The 19524-nt window shown below is 57.6% G+C and overlaps 1 long non-coding RNA gene across 1 annotated transcript in view; it reads left to right on the forward strand.

Moving 5' to 3' along the window:
• LOC140405409 (uncharacterized) overlaps positions 1 to 18264 on the forward strand; it is a 19051-nt gene extending 787 nt beyond the window's left edge. Inside the window, exons 2-4 of the long non-coding RNA XR_011938607.1 lie at positions 1222 to 1284; positions 10449 to 10723; positions 17559 to 18264. This is a non-coding gene — a long non-coding RNA (uncharacterized lncRNA). The remainder of the gene's footprint in view (positions 1 to 1221; positions 1285 to 10448; positions 10724 to 17558) is intronic.
• Positions 18265 to 19524: the final 1260 nt, after the last annotated feature.

Below are 19524 nucleotides of genomic sequence, written 5' to 3' on the forward strand. Positions count from 1 at the left end.
ATCGTCCATACGTCTATCCAATGACCATTTAAATACCCTTAGTGTTGGCGAGTCCACTACTGTTACAGGAAGAGATTTACCAGGATGTTGCCTGGTATGGAGGGCATTAGCGATGAGGAGCGGTTGAATAAACTCGGTTTGTTCTCACTGGAACGAAGGAGGTTGAGGGGAGACCTGATAGAGGTCTACAAAATTATGAGGGGCATAGACAGAGTAGATAGTCAGAGGCTTTTCCCCGGGGTAGAGGGGTCAATTACTAGGGGGCATAGCTTTAAGGTGCAAGGGGCAAGGTTTAGAGGAGATGTACGAGGTTTTTAGACAGAGGGTAGTGGGTGCCTGGAACTCGCTGCCGGAGGAGGTGGTGGAAGCAGGGACGATAGGGACATTTAAGGGGCATCTTGACAAATACATGAATAGGACGGGAATAGAGGGATACGGACCCAGGAAGTGTAGAAGATTGTAGTTTAGTCGGGCAGCATGGTCGGCACGGGCTTGGAGGGCCGAAGGGCCTGTACTTTTCTTTGTTCTTTGTCTGCTTGTTCTTTGTAATCCCTGTGTAGCTATCACAAGATTCCACTCGCGCACACAAGACAGACAAACACAGAAGGGGGCGAAAGGGTGAAGAAAAAAAAAAAGCATCAAACCAAAAGATTGGAGTCGTCGCTTCCGACGGTGTTTGCCTCGTCCCGGCTGGCCGGTTGGCGACAGCCTCGGGGTTTACAGCTGGCGATGGGCTTCTTGGCAGAGCTTTCCGTTCGGATGCGAGACTGAGAGGCAGAAGGCCGACGGGAGCACCGTTTTGTGGACTATTTTGTGGATAGTCAAGGCCCTCTTTCCCAGGGTGGAGGGGCCAGTCACCGGGGGCGGGGGGGGGGGAGGGGCAGAGAGGTTTAAGGTCCGGGGGGGCAAGGTTTAGAGGAGATGTACGAGGCAGGTTCTGAACACAGAGCGCCTGGAACGCGTGGCCAGGGGAGGCTGTGGGAGCAGAGACGTTAACGCCGTACAAAAGGCAAATTGACCAACACATGGATAGGACGGGGGATAGAGGGACACGGCACTGGGCAGGGCTGAGGGTTTGGGACAAGGTTGGTATCATGGCCGGGACAGGCTCGGAGGGCCTGTTCCTGCTCCGCGTCGAAAGGAGGCAAGCACGGGAAATAAAACCGTCGTCTCTCCCCCCCCCCCCTCTCTCTCTCTCACTGCTTTATTTCTGATCGGCAGATTATTGATTCGACCGTCGCGCACAGGTGGAGAGCTGCTTTCGAACGGACAAGTTGATGAAAGGTAGGGGCGTCGCTCTTCCGTCGGCCGTTGCCTCCCCCCCCCCCCCCGCCCGCGCCATCCACCCCTCCCCACGCGACCGAGCCCCCCCCCCCCCCCCCATTCGTCCCACCCCCTTGCTGTAAAATGGGTCCTTACACAGGGGGCGGGGGGAGGGAGTGCGGGCGTCCCTGCAGTGGCCCCTCCTTAATCACCCCCTAGAAGGAGGTGGGGGTGTGCGGGTGGGGCTCGGATGGGGGGGGGGGGGGGCTTGCAGGCGGCGGGCGTTCCCCCTGGGACGGCGGGGGAGGGGGCGGGGGTTGGAGGAGGTTACGGAGATAGGGAGGGGTTGTAGGGGGGCTGGAGGAGGTTACAGAGATGGGGAGAGGTGTAGGGGGACTGGAGGAGGTTACAGAGATAGGGAAGGGTGTAGGGGGCTGGAGGAGGTTACAGAGATAGGGAGGGGTGTAGGGGGCTGGAGGAGGTTACAGAGATAGGGAGGGTTGTAGGGGGCTGGAGGAGGTTACAGAGATAGGGAGGGTTGTAGGGGGCTGGAGGAGGTTACAGAGATAGGGAGGGGTGTAGGGGACTGGAGGAGGTTACAGAGATGGGGAGGGGTGTAGGGGCTGGAGGAGGTTACAGAGATAGGGAGGGGTGTAGGGGGCTGGAGGAGGTTACAGAGATGGGGAGGGGTGTAGGGGACTGGAGGAGGTTACAGAGATGGGGAGGGGTGTAGGGGACTGGAGGAGGTTACAGAGATAGGGAGGGTGTAGGGGGCTGGAGGAGGTTACAGAGATAGGGAGGGGTGTAGGGGGCTGGAGGAGGTTACAGAGATAGGGAGGGGTGTAGGGGGGCTGGAGGAGGTTACAGAGATAGGGAGGGGTGTACGGGGCTGGAGGAGGTTACAGAGATAGGGAGGGGTGTAGGGGGCTGGACGAGGTTGCAGAAATAGGGAGGGTTGTAGGGGGACTGGAGGAGGTTACAGAGATGGGGAGGGGTGTAGGGGACTGGAGGAGGTTACAGAGATAGGGAGGGTGTAGGGGGCTGGAGGAGGTTACAGAGATGGGGAGGGGTGTAGGGGACTGGAGGAGGTTACAGAGATGGGGAGGGGTGTAGGGGACTGGAGGAGGTTACAGAGATAGGGAGGGTGTAGGGGGCTGGAGGAGGTTACAGAGATAGGGAGGGGTGTAGGGGGCTGGAGGAGGTTACAGAGATAGGGAGGGGTGTAGGGGGGCTGGAGGAGGTTACAGAGATAGGGAGGGGTGTACGGGGCTGGAGGAGGTTACAGAGATAGGGAGGGGTGTAGGGGGCTGGACGAGGTTGCAGAAATAGGGAGGGTTGTAGGGGGACTGGAGGAGGTTACAGAGATGGGGAGGGTTGTCGGGAGACTGGAGGAGGTTACAGAGATAGGGAGGGGTGTAGGGGGCTGGAGGAGGTTACTGAGATAGGGAGGGGTGTAGGGGGCTGGAGGAGGTTACAGAAATAGGGAGGGTTGTAGGGGGACTGGAGGAGGTTACAGAGATGGGGAGGGTTGTCGGGAGACTGGAGGAGGTTACAGAGATAGGGAGGGGTGTACGGGGCTGGAGGAGGTTACAGAGATAGGGAGGGGTGTAGGGGCTGGAGGAGGTTACAGAGATAGGGAGGGGTGCAGGGGACTGGAGGAGGTTACAGAGATAGGGAGGGGTGTAGGGGACTGGAGGAGGTTACAGAGATAGGGAGGGGTGTACGGGGCTGGAGGAGGTTACAGAGATAGGGAGGGGTGTAGGGGCTGGAGGAGGTTACAGAGATAGGGAGGGGTGTAGGGGGCTGGAGGAGGTTACAGAGTTAGGGAGGGGTGTAGGGGGCTGGAGGAGGTTACAGAGATAGGGAGGGGTGTAGGGGCTGGAGGTGGTTACAGAGATAGGGAGGGGTGTAGGGGGCTGGAGGAGGTTACAGAGATAGGGAGGGGTGCAGGGGGCTGGAGGAGGTTACAGTGTTAGGGAGGGGTGTAGGGGGCTGGAGGAGGTTACAGAGTTAGGGAGGGGTGTAGGCGGCTGGAGGAGGTTACAGAGATAGGGAGGGGTGTAGGGGACTGCAGGAGGTTACAGAGATAGGGAGGGGTGTAGGGGACTGGAGGAGGTTACAGAGATAGGGAGGGGTGTAGGGGGCTGGAGGAGGTTACAGAGTTAGGGAGGGGTGTAGGGGGCTGGAGGAGGTTACAGAGATAGGGAGGGGTGTAGGGGGCTGGAGGAGGTTACAGAGATAGGGAGGGGTGTAGGGGCTGGAGGAGGTTACAGAGATAGGGAGGGGTGTAGGGGGCTGGAGGAGGTTACAGAGATAGGGAGGGATGTAGGGGGGCTGGAGGAGGTTACAGAGATAGGGAGGGGTGTAGGGGGCTGGAGGAGGTTACAGAGATAGGGAGGGGTGTAGGGGGCTGGAGGAGGTTACAGAGATAGGGAGGGTTGTAGGGGGCTGGAGGAGGTTACAGAGATAGGAGCTGTGTTCCCCCCGTGTCTGACTGTGTTTGACACGGAGCTGTGTTCCCCTGACTGTGTGTGACACGGAGCTGTGTTCCCCCGTGTCTGACTGTGTTTGACACGGAGCAGTGTTCCCCAGACTGTGTTTGACACGGAGATGTGTTCCCCCATGTCTGACTGTGTTTGACACGGAGATGTGTTCCCCCTGTCTGTGTTTGACACGGAGCTGTGTTCTCACTGTCTGTGTTTGACACGGAGATGTGTTCCCCTGTCTGTGTTTGACACGGAGATGTGTTCCCCCTGTCTGTGTTTGACACGGAGCTGTGTTCCTCCTGACTGTGTTTGACACGGAGCTGTGTTCCCCCTGTCTGTGTTTGACACGGAGCTGTGTTCTCCCCTGTCTGACTGTGTTTGACACGGAGATGTGTTCCTCCGTCTGTGTTTGACACGGAGCTGTATTCCCCTGACTGTGTTTGACACGGAGATGTGTTCCCCCTGTCTGTGTTTGACATGGAGCTGCGTTCCCCCTGTCTGTGTTTGACATGGAGCTGTGTTCTCCCCTGTCTGACTGTGTTTGACACGGAGATGTGTTCCTCCATCTGTGTTTGACACGGAGCTGTGTTCCCCTGTCTGTGTTTGACACGGAGCTGTGTTCTCCCTGTCTGTGTTTGACACGGAGCTGTGTTCCCTTGACTGTGTGTGACACGGAGCTGTGTTCCCCCGTGTCTGACTGTGTTTGACACGGAGCAGTGTTCCCCAGACTGTGTTTGACACGGAGATGTGTTCCCCCATGTCTGACTGTGTTAGACACGGAGCTGTGTTCCCCCGTGTCTGACTGTGTTTGACACGGAGATGTGTTCCCCCTGTCTGTGTTTGACACGGAGCTGTGTTCTCACTGTCTGTGTTTGACACGGAGCTGTGTTCCCCTGTCTGTGTTTGACACGGAGATGTGTTCCCCCTGTCTATGTTTGACACGGAGCTGTGTTCCTCCTGACTGTGTTTGACACGGAGCTGTGTTCCCCCTGTCTGTGTTTGACACGGAGCTGTGTTCTCCCCTGTCTGACTGTGTTTGACACGGAGATGTGTTCCTCCGTCTGTGTTTGACACGAAGCTGTATTCCCCTGACTGTGTTTGACACGGAGATGTGTTCCCCCTGTCTGTGTTTGACATGGAGCTGTGTTCCCCCTGTCTGTGTTTGACACGGAGCTGTGTTCCCCCGTGTCTGACTGTGTTTGACATGGAGCTGTGTTCTCCCCTGTCTGACTGTGTTTGACACGGAGATGTGTTCCTCCATCTGTGTTTGACACGGCGCTGTGTTCCCCTGTCTGTGTTTGACACGGAGCTGTGTTCTCCCTGTCTGTGTTTGACACGGAGCTGTGTTCCCCTGACTGTGTTTGACACGGAGCTGTGTTCCCCCTGTCTGTGTTTGACACGGAGCTGTGTTCCCCTGACTGTGTTTGACACGGAGCTGTGTTCCCCCGTGTCTGACTGTGTTTGACACGGAGCTGTGTTCCCCCGTGTCTGACTGTGTTTGACACGGAGCTGTGTTCCCCTGTCTGTGTTTGACACGGAGCTGTGTTCCCCCTGACTGTGTTTGACACGGAGATGTGTTCCCCCTGACTGTGTTTGACACAGAGCTGTGTTCCCCCGTGTCTGACTGTTTGACACGGAGCTGTGTTCCCCTGTCTGTGTTTGACACGGAGCTGTGTTCCCCCTGACTGTGTTTGACATGGAGATGTGTTCCCCCTGACTGTGTTTGACACGGAGCTGTGTTCCCCCTGTCTGTGTTTGACACGGAGCTGTGTTCCCCCTGACTGTGTTTGACACGGAGATGTGTTCCCCTGACTGTGTTTGACACGGAGCTGTGTTCCCCAGTGTCTGACTGTTTGACACGGAGCTGTGTTCCCCTGACTGTGTTTGACACGGAGCTGTGTTCCCCTGACTGTGTTTGACACGGAGATGTGTTCCCCCGACTGTGTTTGACACGGAGCTGTGTTCCCCCTGACTGTGTTTGACACGGAGATGTGTTCCCCCTGACTGTGTTTGACACGGAGATGTGTTCCCCTGACTGTGTTTGACACGGAGCTGTGTTCCCCCGTGTCTGACTGTGTTTGACACGGAGCTGTGGTCCCCCGTCTGTGTTTGACACGGAGCTGTGTTCCCCCTGTCTGTGTTTGACACGGAGATGTGTTCCCCCTGACTGTGTTTGACACGGAGATGTGTTCCCCCTGTCTGTGTTTGACACGGTGCTGTGTTCCCCCTGTCTGTGTTTGACACGGAGCTGTGTTCCCCCTGTCTGTGTTTGACACGGAGCTGTGTTCCCCCTGTCTGTGTTTGACACGGAGCTGTGTTCCCCCTGTCTGTGTTTGACACGGAGCTGTGTTCCCCCTGTGTTTGACACAGAGCTGTGTTCCCCCTGACTGTGTTTGATGCGGAGCTGTGTTCCCCCTGTCTGTGTTTGACACGGAGCTGTGTTCCCCCTGTCTGTGTTTGACACGGAGCTGTGTTCCCCCTGTCTGTGTTTGAAACGGAGCTGTGTTCCCCCTGTCTGTGTTTGACACGGAGCTGTGTTCCCCCTGTCTGTGTTTGAAACTGAGCTGTGTTCCCCCTGTCTGTGTTTGACACGGAGCTGTGTTCCCCCTGACTGTGTTTGACACGGAGCTGTGTTCCCCCTGACTGTGTTTGACACGGAGCTGTGTTCCCCCTGACTGTGTTTGACACGGAGCTGTGTTCCCCCTGACTGTGTTTGACACGGAGCTGTGTTCCCCCTGACTGTGTTGGACACGGAGATGTGTTCCCCCTGACTGTGTTTGACACGGAGCTGTGTTCCCCCTGTCTGTGTTTGACACGGAGCTGTGTTCCCCCTGACTGTGTTTGACACGGAGATGTGTTCCCCCTGACTGTGTTTGACACGGAGCTGTGTTCCCCTGTCTGTGTTTGACATGGAGATGTGTTCCCCCCTGTCTGTGTTTGACACGGAGCTGTGTTCCCCCTGTCTGTGTTTGACACGGAGATGTGTTCCCCCTGACTGTGTTTGACATGGAGATGTGTTCCCCCCTGTCTGTGTTTGACACGGAGCTGTGTTCCCCCTGTCTGTGTTTGACACGGAGATGTGTTCCCCCCTGACTGTGTTTGACACGGAGCTGTGTTCCCCCTGTCTGTGTTTGACACGGAGCTGTGTTCCCCCTGTCTGTGTTTGACACGGAGCTGTGTTCCCCCTGTCTGTGTTTGACACGGAGATGTGTTCCCCCCTGACTGTGTTTGACACGGAGCTGTGTTCCCCCTGACTGTGTTTGACATGGAGATGTGTTCCCCCCTGTCTGTGTTTGACATGGAGCTGTGTTCCCCCTGTCTGTGTTTGACACGGAGCTGTGTTCCCCCTGTCTGTGTTTGACACGGAGCTGTGTTCCCCCTGTCTGTGTTTGACACGGAGATGTGTTCCCCCCTGACTGTGTTGGACATGGAGATGTGTTCCCCCTGACTGTGTTTGACATGGAGATGTGTTCCCCCCTGTCTGTGTTTGACACGGAGCTGTGTTCCCCCTGTCTGTGTTTGACACGGAGATGTGTTCCCCCCTGACTGTGTTTGACACGGAGCTGTGTTCCCCCTGTCTGTGTTTGACACGGAGCTGGGTTCCCCCTGTCTGTGTTTGACACGGAGCTGTGTTCCCCCTGTCTGTGTTTGACACGGAGCTGTGTTCCCCCTGTCTGTGTTTGACACGGAGCTGTGTTCTCCCCTGTCTGACTGTGTTTGACACGGAGATGTGTTCCTCCGTCTGTGTTTGACACGAAGCTGTATTCCCCTGACTGTGTTTGACACGGAGATGTGTTCCCCCTGTCTGTGTTTGACATGGAGCTGTGTTCCCCCTGTCTGTGTTTGACATGGAGCTGTGTTCTCCCCTGTCTGACTGTGTGTGACACGGAGCTGTGTTCCCCCGTGTCTGACTGTGTTTGACACGGAGCAGTGTTCCCCAGACTGTGTTTGACACGGAGATGTGTTCCCCCATGTCTGACTGTGTTAGACACGGAGCTGTGTTCCCCCGTGTCTGACTGTGTTTGACACGGAGATGTGTTCCCCCTGTCTGTGTTTGACACGGAGCTGTGTTCTCACTGTCTGTGTTTGACACGGAGCTGTGTTCCTCCTGACTGTGTTTGACACGGAGCTGTGTTCCCCCTGTCTGTGTTTGACACGGAGCTGTGTTCTCCCCTGTCTGACTGTGTTTGACACGGAGATGTGTTCCTCCGTCTGTGTTTGACACGAAGCTGTATTCCCCTGACTGTGTTTGACACGGAGATGTGTTCCCCCTGTCTGTGTTTGACATGGAGCTGTGTTCCCCCTGTCTGTGTTTGACATGGAGCTGTGTTCTCCCCTGTCTGACTGTGTTTGACACGGAGATGTGTTCCTCCATCTGTGTTTGACACGGAGCTGTGTTCCCCTGTCTGTGTTTGACACGGAGCTGTGTTCTCCCTGTCTGTGTTTGACACGGAGCTGTGTTCCCCTGACTGTGTTTGACACGGAGCTGTGTTCCCCCTGTCTGTGTTTGACACGGAGCTGTGTTCCCCTGACTGTGTTTGACACGGAGCTGTGTTCCCCCGTGTCTGACTGTGTTTGACACGGAGCTGTGTTCCCCCGTGTCTGACTGTGTTTGATACGGAGCTGTGTTCCCCTGTCTGTGTTTGACATGGAGCTGTGTTCCCCCTGACTGTGTTTGACACGGAGATGTGTTCCCCCTGACTGTGTTTGACACGGAGCTGTGTTCCCCCGTGTCTGACTGTTTGACACGGAGCTGTGTTCCCCTGTCTGTGTTTGACACGGAGCTGTGTTCCCCCTGACTGTGTTTGACATGGAGATGTGTTCCCCCTGACTGTGTTTGACACGGAGCTGTGTTCCCCCTGTCTGTGTTTGACACGGAGCTGTGTTCCCCCTGTCTGTGTTTGACACGGAGATGTGTTCCCCCTGACTGTGTTTGACACGGAGATGTGTTCCCCCTGTCTGTGTTTGACACGGAGCTGTGTTCCCCAGTGTCTGACTGTTTGACACGGAGCTGTGTTCCCCTGACTGTGTTTGACACGGAGCTGTGTTCCCCTGACTGTGTTTGACACGGAGATGTGTTCCCCCGACTGTGTTTGACACGGAGCTGTGTTCCCCCTGACTGTGTTTGACACGGAGATGTGTTCCCCCTGACTGTGTTTGACACGGAGATGTGTTCCCCTGACTGTGTTTGACACGGAGCTGTGTTCCCCCGTGTCTGACTGTGTTTGACACGGAGCTGTGGTCCCCCGTCTGTGTTTGACACGGAGCTGTGTTCCCCCTGTCTGTGTTTGACACGGAGATGTGTTCCCCCTGACTGTGTTTGACACGGAGATGTGTTCCCCCTGTCTGTGTTTGACACGGTGCTGTGTTCCCCCTGTCTGTGTTTGACACGGAGCTGCGTTCCCCCTGTCTGTGTTTGACACGGAGCTGTGTTCCCCCTGTCTGTGTTTGACACGGAGCTGTGTTCCCCCTGTCTGTGTTTGACACGGAGCTGTGTTCCCCCTGTCTGTGTTTGAAACTGAGCTGTGTTCCCCCTGTCTGTGTTTGACACGGAGCTGTGTTCCCCCTGACTGTGTTTGACACGGAGCTGTGTTCCCCCTGACTGTGTTTGACACGGAGCTGTGTTCCCCCTGACTGTGTTTGACACGGAGCTGTGTTCCCCCTGACTGTGTTTGACACGGAGCTGTGTTCCCCCTGACTGTGTTGGACACGGAGATGTGTTCCCCCTGACTGTGTTTGACACGGAGCTGTGTTCCCCCTGTCTGTGTTTGACACGGAGCTGTGTTCCCCCTGACTGTGTTTGACACGGAGATGTGTTCCCCCTGACTGTGTTTGACACGGAGCTGTGTTCCCCTGTCTGTGTTTGACATGGAGATGTGTTCCCCCCTGTCTGTGTTTGACACGGAGCTGTGTTCCCCCTGTCTGTGTTTGACACGGAGATGTGTTCCCCCTGACTGTGTTTGACATGGAGATGTGTTCCCCCCTGTCTGTGTTTGACACGGAGCTGTGTTCCCCCTGTCTGTGTTTGACACGGAGATGTGTTCCCCCTGACTGTGTTTGACACGGAGCTGTGTTCCCCCTGTCTGTGTTTGACACGGAGCTGTGTTCCCCCTGTCTGTGTTTGACACGGAGCTGTGTTCCCCCTGTCTGTGTTTGACACGGAGATGTGTTCCCCCCTGACTGTGTTTGACACGGAGCTGTGTTCCCCCTGACTGTGTTTGACATGGAGATGTGTTCCCCCCTGTCTGTGTTTGACATGGAGCTGTGTTCCCCCTGTCTGTGTTTGACACGGAGCTGTGTTCCCCCTGTCTGTGTTTGACACGGAGCTGTGTTCCCCCTGTCTGTGTTTGACACGGAGATGTGTTCCCCCCTGACTGTGTTGGACACGGAGATGTGTTCCCCCTGACTGTGTTTGACATGGAGATGTGTTCCCCCCTGTCTGTGTTTGACACGGAGCTGTGTTCCCCCTGTCTGTGTTTGACACGGAGATGTGTTCCCCCCTGACTGTGTTTGACACGGAGCTGTGTTCCCCCTGTCTGTGTTTGACACGGAGCTGTGTTCCCCCTGTCTGTGTTTGACACGGAGCTGTGTTCCCCCCTGTCTGTGTTTGACACGGAGCTGTGTTCCCCCCCTGACTGTGTTTGACACGGAGCTGTGTTCCCCCCCTGTCTGACCACCGGTGTTTCTTGCCTTGTGCAGGCTGCCGACACCCAGCGGCGGTGATGGCGGGATCGGCGCCGCCTGCCCCGTCACCCCCCCCCCTGGCCGTTCTCTCGGGCCAGGAGCTGGAGACCTGGCTGGAGGACCTGGAGAGCGTGCTGTACCCCCCGGCGTCGGCCGGGAGACGCTCGCCGGACCGCTCGAAGCTGAGCCAGCTCTGGCTGGAGGACATCGAGAGCGTGCTGTGCCCACCGTCGGGAGGGAGCTCAGCAGATGGGGGCGGACAGGCCGTCGAACCCCCGGTGTTCACCCAGGTAAGGGGTAGAACAGAAAACAGCTCGGCACGGCACAGGCCCTTCGGCCCACCATGTTGTGCCCAACTAGTCTGAAACTAAGATCGAAACAACCTCCTCCCGATCATTCCAGTGCCCTCACCTGCCTGTCCACCAACCTGTCAGGGCTGGAGGAGGTTACAGAGATAGGGAGGGGTGTAGGGGGCTGGAGGAGGTTACAGAGATAGGGAGAGGTGTAGGGACTGGAGGAGGTTACAGAGATAGGTAGGGTTGTAGGGGCTGGTGGAGATTACAGAGATAGGGAGGGGTGTAGGGGCTGGAGGAGATTACAGAGATAGGGAGGGGTGTAGGGGCTGGAGGAGGTTACAGAGATAGGGAGGGGTGTAGGGACTGGAGGAGGTTACAGAGATAGGTAGGGTTGTAGGGGCTGGTGGAGATTACAGAGATAGGGAGGGGTGTAGGGGCTGGAGGAGGTTACAGAGATAGGGAGGGGTGTAGGGGGACTGGAGGAGGTTACAGAGATAGGGAGGGGTGTAGGGACTGGAGGAGGTTACAGAGAGGGGAGGGGTGTAGGGGGCTGGAGGAGGTTACAGATATAGGGTGGGGTGTCGGGGGGCTGGAGGAGGTTACAGAGATAGGGAGGGGCGTAGGGGGCTGAAGGAGGTTACAGAGATAGGGAGGGTTGTACGGGGCTGGAGGAGGTTACAGAGATAGGGAGGGTTGTAGGGAGTTGGAGGAGGTTACAGAGATAGGGAGGGGTGTATGGAGATTGGAGGAGTTTGCAGAGATAGGGAGGGTGTAGGGGGGCTGGAGGAGGTTACAGAGATGGGGAGGGTGTAGGGGGCTGGAGGAGGTTACAGAGATAGGGAGGGGTGTAGGGGGCTGGAGGAGGTTACAGAGATAGGGAGGGTTGTAGGGGCTGGAGGAGGTTACAGAGATGGGGAGGGTGTAGGAGGAGGTTACAGAGATAGGGGGGGTTGTAGGGACTGGAGGAGGTTACAGAGATAGGGAGGGGTGTAGGGGCTGGAGGAGGTTACATAGATAGGGAGGGGTGTAGGAGGGCTGGAGGAGGTTACAGAGATAGGGAGGGGTGTTGGGGACTGGAGGAGGTTACAGAGATAGGGAGGGGTGTAGGGGCTGGAGGAGGTTACATAGATAGGGAGGGGTGTAGGAGGGCTGGAGGAGGTTACAGAGATAGGGAGGGGTGTTGGGGACTGGAGGAGGTTACAGAGATAGGGAAGGGTGTAGGGGGCTGGAGGAGGTTACAGAGATAGGGAGGGGTGTAGGGGGCTGGAGGAGGTTACAGAGATAGGGAGGGTGTAGGGGACTGGAGGAGGTTACAGAGATAGGGAGGGGCGTAGGGGGCTGGAGGAGGTTACAGAGATAGGGAGGGGTGTAGGGCCCTGGAGGAGGTTACAGAGATAGGGAGGGGTGTAGGGGGCTGGAGGAGGTTACAGAGATAGGGAGAGGTGTAGGGACTGGAGGAGGTTACAGAGATAGGTAGGGTTGTAGGGGCTGGTGGAGATTACAGAGATAGGGAGGGGTGTAGGGGCTGGAGGAGATTACAGAGATAGGGAGGGGTGTAGGGGCTGGAGGAGGTTACAGAGATAGGGAGGGGTGTAGGGACTGGAGGAGGTTACAGAGATAGGTAGGGTTGTAGGGGCTGGTGGAGATTACAGAGATAGGGAGGGGTGTAGGGGCTGGAGGAGGTTACAGAGATAGGGAGGGGTGTAGGGGGACTGGAGGAGGTTACAGAGATAGGGAGGGGTGTAGGGACTGGAGGAGGTTACAGAGAGGGGAGGGGTGTAGGGGGCTGGAGGAGGTTACAGATATAGGGTGGGGTGTCGGGGGGCTGGAGGAGGTTACAGAGATAGGGAGGGGCGTAGGGGGCTGAAGGAGGTTACAGAGATAGGGAGGGTTGTACGGGGCTGGAGGAGGTTACAGAGATAGGGAGGGTTGTAGGGAGTTGGAGGAGGTTACAGAGATAGGGAGGGGTGTATGGAGATTGGAGGAGTTTGCAGAGATAGGGAGGGTGTAGGGGGGCTGGAGGAGGTTACAGAGATGGGGAGGGTGTAGGGGGCTGGAGGAGGTTACAGAGATAGGGAGGGGTGTAGGGGGCTGGAGGAGGTTACAGAGATAGGGAGGGTTGTAGGGGCTGGAGGAGGTTACAGAGATGGGGAGGGTGTAGGAGGAGGTTACAGAGATAGGGGGGGTTGTAGGGACTGGAGGAGGTTACAGAGATAGGGAGGGGTGTAGGGGCTGGAGGAGGTTACATAGATAGGGAGGGGTGTAGGAGGGCTGGAGGAGGTTACAGAGATAGGGAGGGGTGTTGGGACTGGAGGAGGTTACAGAGATAGGGAGGGGTGTAGGGGCTGGAGGAGGTTACATAGATAGGGAGGGGTGTAGGAGGGCTGGAGGAGGTTACAGAGATAGGGAGGGGTGTTGGGGACTGGAGGAGGTTACAGAGATAGGGAGGGGTGTAGGGGCTGGAGGAGGTTACATAGATAGGGAGGGGTGTAGGAGGGCTGGAGGAGGTTACAGAGATAGGGAGGGGTGTTGGGGACTGGAGGAGGTTACAGAGATAGGGAAGGGTGTAGGGGGCTGGAGGAGGTTACAGAGATAGGGAGGGGTGTAGGGGGCTGGAGGAGGTTACAGAGATAGGGAGGGTGTAGGGGACTGGAGGAGGTTACAGAGATAGGGAGGGGCGTAGGGGGCTGGAGGAGGTTACAGAGATAGGGAGGGGTGTAGGGCCCTGGAGGAGGTTGCAGAGATAGGGAGGGGTGTAGGGGGCTGGAGGAGGTTACAGAGATAGGGAGGGGTGTAGGGGGCTGGAGGAGGTTACAGAGATAGGGAGGGTGTAGGGGACTGGAGGAGGTTACAGAGATAGGGAGGGGCGTAGGGGGCTGGAGGAGGTTACAGAGATAGGGAGGGGTGTAGGGCGCTGGAGGAGGTTGCAGAGATAGGGAGGGGTGTAGGGGGCTGGAGGAGGTTACAGAGATAGGGAGGGGTGTAGGGGACTGGAGGAGGTTACAGAGATAGGGAGGGGCGTAGGGGGCTGGAGGAGGTTACAGAGATAGGGAGGGGTGTAGGGGGCTGGAGGAGGTTACAGAGATAGGGAGGGTTGTAGGGGCTGGAGGAGGTTACAGAGATGGGGAGGGTGTAGGAGGAGGTTACAGAGATAGGGAGGGTTGTAGGGACTGGAGGAGGTTACAGAGATAGGGAGGGGTGTAGGGGGCTGGAGGAGGTTACATAGATAGGAAGGGGTGTAGGAGGGCTGGAGGAGGTTACAGAGATAGGGAGGGGTGTTGGGGACTGGAGGAGGTTACAGAGATAGGGAGGGGTGTAGGGGGCTGGAGGAGGTTACAGAGATAGGGAGGGGTGTAGGGGGCTGGAGGAGGTTACAGAGATAGGGAGGGGTGTAGGGGACTGGAGGAGGTTACAGACATAGGGAGGGGCGTAGGGGGCTGGAGGAGGTTACAGAGATAGGGAGGGGTGTAGGGGGCTGGAGGAGGTTACAGCGATAGGGAGGGTTGTAGGGGCTGGTGGAGATTACAGAGATAGGGAGGGGTGTAGGGGCTGGAGGAGATTACAGAGATAGGGAGGGGTGTAGGGGCTGGAGGAGGTTACAGAGATAGGTAGGGTTGTAGGGGCTGGTGGAGATTACAGAGATAGGGAGGGGTGTAGGGGCTGGAGGAGATTACAGAGATAGGGAGGGGTGTAGGGGCTGGAGGAGGTTACAGAGATAGGGAGGGGTGTAGGGACTGGAGGAGGTTACAGAGATAGGTAGGGTTGTAGGGGCTGGTGGAGATTACAGAGATAGGGAGGGGTGTAGGGGCTGGAGGAGGTTACAGAGATAGGGAGGGGTGTAGGGGGACTGGAGGAGGTTACAGAGATAGGGAGGGGTGTAGGGACTGGAGGAGGTTACAGAGAGGGGAGGGGTGTAGGGGGCTGGAGGAGGTTACAGATATAGGGTGGGCTGTCGGGGGGCTGGAGGAGGTTACAGAGATAGGGAGGGGCGTAGGGGGCTGAAGGAGGTTACAGAGATAGGGAGGGTTGTACGGGGCTGGAGGAGGTTACAGAGATAGGGAGGGTTGTAGGGAGTTGGAGGAGGTTACAGAGATAGGGAGGGGTGTATGGAGATTGGAGGAGTTTGCAGAGATAGGGAGGGTGTAGGGGGGCTGGAGGAGGTTACAGAGATGGGGAGGGTGTAGGGGGCTGGAGGAGGTTACAGAGATAGGGAGGGGTGTAGGGGGCTGGAGGAGGTTACAGAGATAGGGAGGGTTGTAGGGGCTGGAGGAGGTTACAGAGATGGGGAGGGTGTAGGAGGAGGTTACAGAGATAGGGGGGGTTGTAGGGACTGGAGGAGGTTACAGAGATAGGGAGGGGTGTAGGGGCTGGAGGAGGTTACATAGATAGGGAGGGGTGTAGGAGGGCTGGAGGAGGTTACAGAGATAGGGAGGGGTGTTGGGACTGGAGGAGGTTACAGAGATAGGGAGGGGTGTAGGGGCTGGAGGAGGTTACATAGATAGGGAGGGGTGTAGGAGGGCTGGAGGAGGTTACAGAGATAGGGAGGGGTGTTGGGGACTGGAGGAGGTTACAGAGATAGGGAGGGGTGTAGGGGCTGGAGGAGGTTACATAGATAGGGAGGGGTGTAGGAGGGCTGGAGGAGGTTACAGAGATAGGGAGGGGTGTTGGGGACTGGAGGAGGTTACAGAGATAGGGAAGGGTGTAGGGGGCTGGAGGAGGTTACAGAGATAGGGAGGGGTGTAGGGGGCTGGAGGAGGTTACAGAGATAGGGAGGGTGTAGGGGACTGGAGGAGGTTACAGAGATAGGGAGGGGCGTAGGGGGCTGGAGGAGGTTACAGAGATAGGGAGGGGTGTAGGGCCCTGGAGGAGGTTGCAGAGATAGGGAGGGGTGTAGGGGGCTGGAGGAGGTTACAGAGATAGGGAGGGGTGTAGGGGGCTGGAGGAGGTTACAGAGATAGGGAGGGTGTAGGGGACTGGAGGAGGTTACAGAGATAGGGAGGGGCGTAGGGGGCTGGAGGAGGTTACAGAGATAGGGAGGGGTGTAGGGCGCTGGAGGAGGTTGCAGAGATAGGGAGGGGTGTAGGGGGCTGGAGGAGGTTACAGAGATAGGGAGGGGTGTAGGGGACTGGAGGAGGTTACAGAGATAGGGAGGGGCGTAGGGGGCTGGAGGAGGTTACAGAGATAGGGAGGGGTGTAGGGGGCTGGAGGAGGTTACAGAGATAGGGAGGGTTGTAGGGGCTGGAGGAGGTTACAGAGATGGGGAGGGTGTAGGAGGAGGTTACAGAGATAGGGAGGGTTGTAGGGACTGGAGGAGGTTACAGAGATAGGGAGGGGTGTAGGGGGCTGGAGGAGGTTACATAGATAGGAAGGGGTGTAGGAGGGCTGGAGGAGGTTACAGAGATAGGGAGGGGTGTTGGGGACTGGAGGAGGTTACAGAGATAGGGAGGGGTGTAGGGGGCTGGAGGAGGTTACAGAGATAGGGAGGGGTGTAGGGGGCTGGAGGAGGTTACAGAGATAGGGAGGGGTGTAGGGGACTGGAGGAGGTTACAGACATAGGGAGGGGCGTAGGGGGCTGGAGGAGGTTACAGAGATAGGGAGGGGTGTTGGGGGCTGGAGGAGGTTACAGCGATAGGGAGGGTTGTAGGGGCTGGAGGAGGTTACAGAGATGGGGAGGGTGTAGGGGGCTGGAGGAGGTTACAGCGATAGGGAGGGTTGTAGGGGCTGGAGGAGGTTACAGAGATAGGGAGGGGTGTAGGGGGCTGGAGGAGGTTACAGCGATAGGGAGGGTTGTAGGGGCTGGAGGAGGTTACAGCGATAGGGAGGGTTGTAGGGGCTGGAGGAGGTTACAGAGATAGGGAGGGGTGTAGGGGGCTGGAGGAGGTTACAGAGATGGGGAGGGTGTAGGGGGCTGGAGGAGGTTAGAGAGATGTGGACCATCCTAAATTTAATTAGGGCAGCACGGTAGCATTGTGGATAGCACAATTGCTTCACAGCTCTAGGGTCCCAGGTTCGATTCCGGCTTGGGTCACTGTCTGTGCGGAGTCTGCACGTCCTCCCCGCGTCTGCGTGGGTTTCCTCCGGGTGCTCCGGATTCCTCCCACAGTCCAAAGATGTGCAGGTTCGGTGGATTGGCCGCGATAAATTGCCCTTAGTGTCCAAAGATGTGCAGGTTAGGTGGATTGGCCGTGCTAAATTGTCCCTTAGTGTCCAAAGATGTGCAGGTTAGGTGGATTGGCCGTGTTAAATTGTCCCTTAGTGTCCAAAGATGTGCAGGTTAGGTGGATTGGCCGTGCTAAATTGTCCCTTAGTGTCCAAAGATGTACAGGTTAGGTGGATTGGCCGTGCTAAATTGTCCCTTAGTGTCCAAAGATGTACAGGTTAGGTGGATTGGCTGTGCTAAATTGTGCCTTAGTGTCCAAAGATGTGCAGGTTAGGTGGATTGGCCGTGTTAAATTGTCCCTTAGTGTCCAAAGATGTACAGGTTAGGTGGATTGGCCGTGTTGAATTGCCCCTTAGTGTCCAAAGATGTGCAGGTTAGGTGGATTGGCCGTGCTAAATTGTCCCTTAGTGTCCATAGATGTGCAGGTTAGGTGGATTGGCCGTGTTAAATTGTCCCTTAGTGTCCAAAGATGTGCAGGTTAGGTGGATTGGCCGTGTTAAATTGCCCCTTAGTGTTGGGTGAGGTTGTTGGTTATGTTGGGGGGGGAGGGATCTTTGGGGGGGGGGGGGTTGCTCTTTCCGGGGGCCGGCCCCGACTCGATGGGCCGAATGGCCACCTTCTGCACTGTCTGTTCGATGCTCTAATTCTGTCGCCTTCCCGGTCTTCCAGCTGGAGCTCGGGCCGCCCGGACATCGCGATGAAGCCCGGGACTGCGGGCCCCCGGGAGAGGGGGCCGAGGCCAGCGCCCGGCTGCGCAGCGTCCGGATCGGGGAGGGCCCGGGATGGGCCGAGCCGGGCCCCGGGCGGGGGCCCCGCGGGGAGGGCCGGCCCCCAGCGAGGGACCCGCCCCCCGCCCCGCCGCTCCCCGGAGGAGGGACGCCCGGGCGCCGGGCGGGGGGTCAGGAGGCTGCGGCCTTGCCCCTGTGGCCAGGGGGGCGGCGGGGAGCAGGTGGAGAGGCTACTGGCGGAGAACGGCCTGCTGCGCAGGAGGGTCCAGGACCTGACGGCCGAGGTGGAGGAGGCTCGCAGCAGGCTCATCGAGAAGGTGGTGGGAGCCTCTTGAACGCAGCGAGGCGGGGGGGGGGGTCGCAAACCCGCCTTCCTCGGCCAGCAGGTCCCGGAGTGGGGGCTCACGGGGGGGAGGGGACACCGAGCCCCCCTACCACCCCTACCCCGCCTCCGGACACCTCCCAGATGTTATACGACATTCAACGATCGAGTAAAGATCGCATTACGTAGCAGTTATCTCTGTAACCTCATCCAACACCTCCCTATCTCTGTAACCTCCTCCAGCCCCCTACAACCCTCCCTATCTCTGTAACCTCCTCCAGCCCCCTACAACCCTCCCTATCTCTGTAACCTCCTCCAGCCCCTACACCCCTCCCTATCTCTGTAACCTCCTCCTGCCCCTACACCCCTCCCTATCTCTGTAACCTCCTCCAGCCCCCTACACCCCTCCCTATCTCTGTAACCTCCTCCAGTCCCCTACACCCCTCCCTATCTCTGTAACCTCCTCCAGCCCCCTACAACCCTCCCTATCTCTGTAACCTCCTCCAGCCCCCTACACCCCTCCCTATCTCTGTAACCTCCTCCAGCCCCCTACACCCCTCCCTATCTCTGTAACCTCCTCCAGTCCCCTACACCCTCCCCATCTCTGTAACCTCCTCCAGTCCCCTACACCCTCCCCATCTCTGTAACCTCCTCCAGCCCCCTACACCCCTCCCTATCTCTGTAACCTCCTCCAGCCCCCTACACCCCTCCCTATCTCTGTAACCTCCTCCAGCCCCTACACCCCTCCCTATCTCTGTAACCTCCTCCAGCCCCCTACACCCCTCCCTATCTCTGTAACCTCCTCCAGCCCCCTACACCCCTCCCTATCTCTGTAACCTCCTCCTGCCCCTACACCCCTCCCTATCTCTGTAACCTCCTCCAGCCCCCTACACCCCTCCCTATCTCTGTAACCTCCTCCAGTCCCCTACACCCCTCCCTATCTCTGTAACCTCCTCCAGCCCCCTACACCCCTCCCTATCTCTGTAACCTCCTCCAGCCCCTACACCCCTCCCTATCTCTGTAACCTCCTCCAGCCCCCTACACCCCTCCCTATCTCTGTAACCTCCTCCAGTCCCCTACACCCCTCCCTATCTCTGTAACCTCCTCCAGCCCCCGACAACCCTCCCTATCTCTGTAACCTCCTCCAGCCCCCTACACCCCTCCCTATCTCTGTAACCTCCTCCAGCCCCCTACACCCCTCCCTATCTCTGTAACCTCCTCCAGTCCCCTACACCCCTCCCTATCTCTGTCACCTCCTCCAGCCCCCGACAACCCTCCCTATCTCTGTACAACCCTCCCTATCTCTGTAACCTCCTCCAGCCCCTACAACCCTCCCTATCTCTGCAACCTCCTCCAGCCCCCTACACCCCTCCCTATCTCTGTAACATCCTCCAGCCCCTACTCCCCTCCCTATCTCTGTAACCTCCTCCAGCCCCCTACACCCCTCCCTATCTCTGTAACCTCCTCCAGTCCCCTACACCCCTCCCTATCTCTGTAACCTCCTCCAGCCCCCTACACCCCTCCCTATCTCTGTAACCTCCTCCAGTCCCCTACACCCCTCCCTATCTCTGTAACCTCCTCCAGC

The sequence above is a fragment of the Scyliorhinus torazame genome, chromosome X, assembly GCF_047496885.1.
Source record: "Scyliorhinus torazame isolate Kashiwa2021f chromosome X, sScyTor2.1, whole genome shotgun sequence".
Lineage (NCBI taxonomy): Eukaryota > Metazoa > Chordata > Chondrichthyes > Carcharhiniformes > Scyliorhinidae > Scyliorhinus > Scyliorhinus torazame.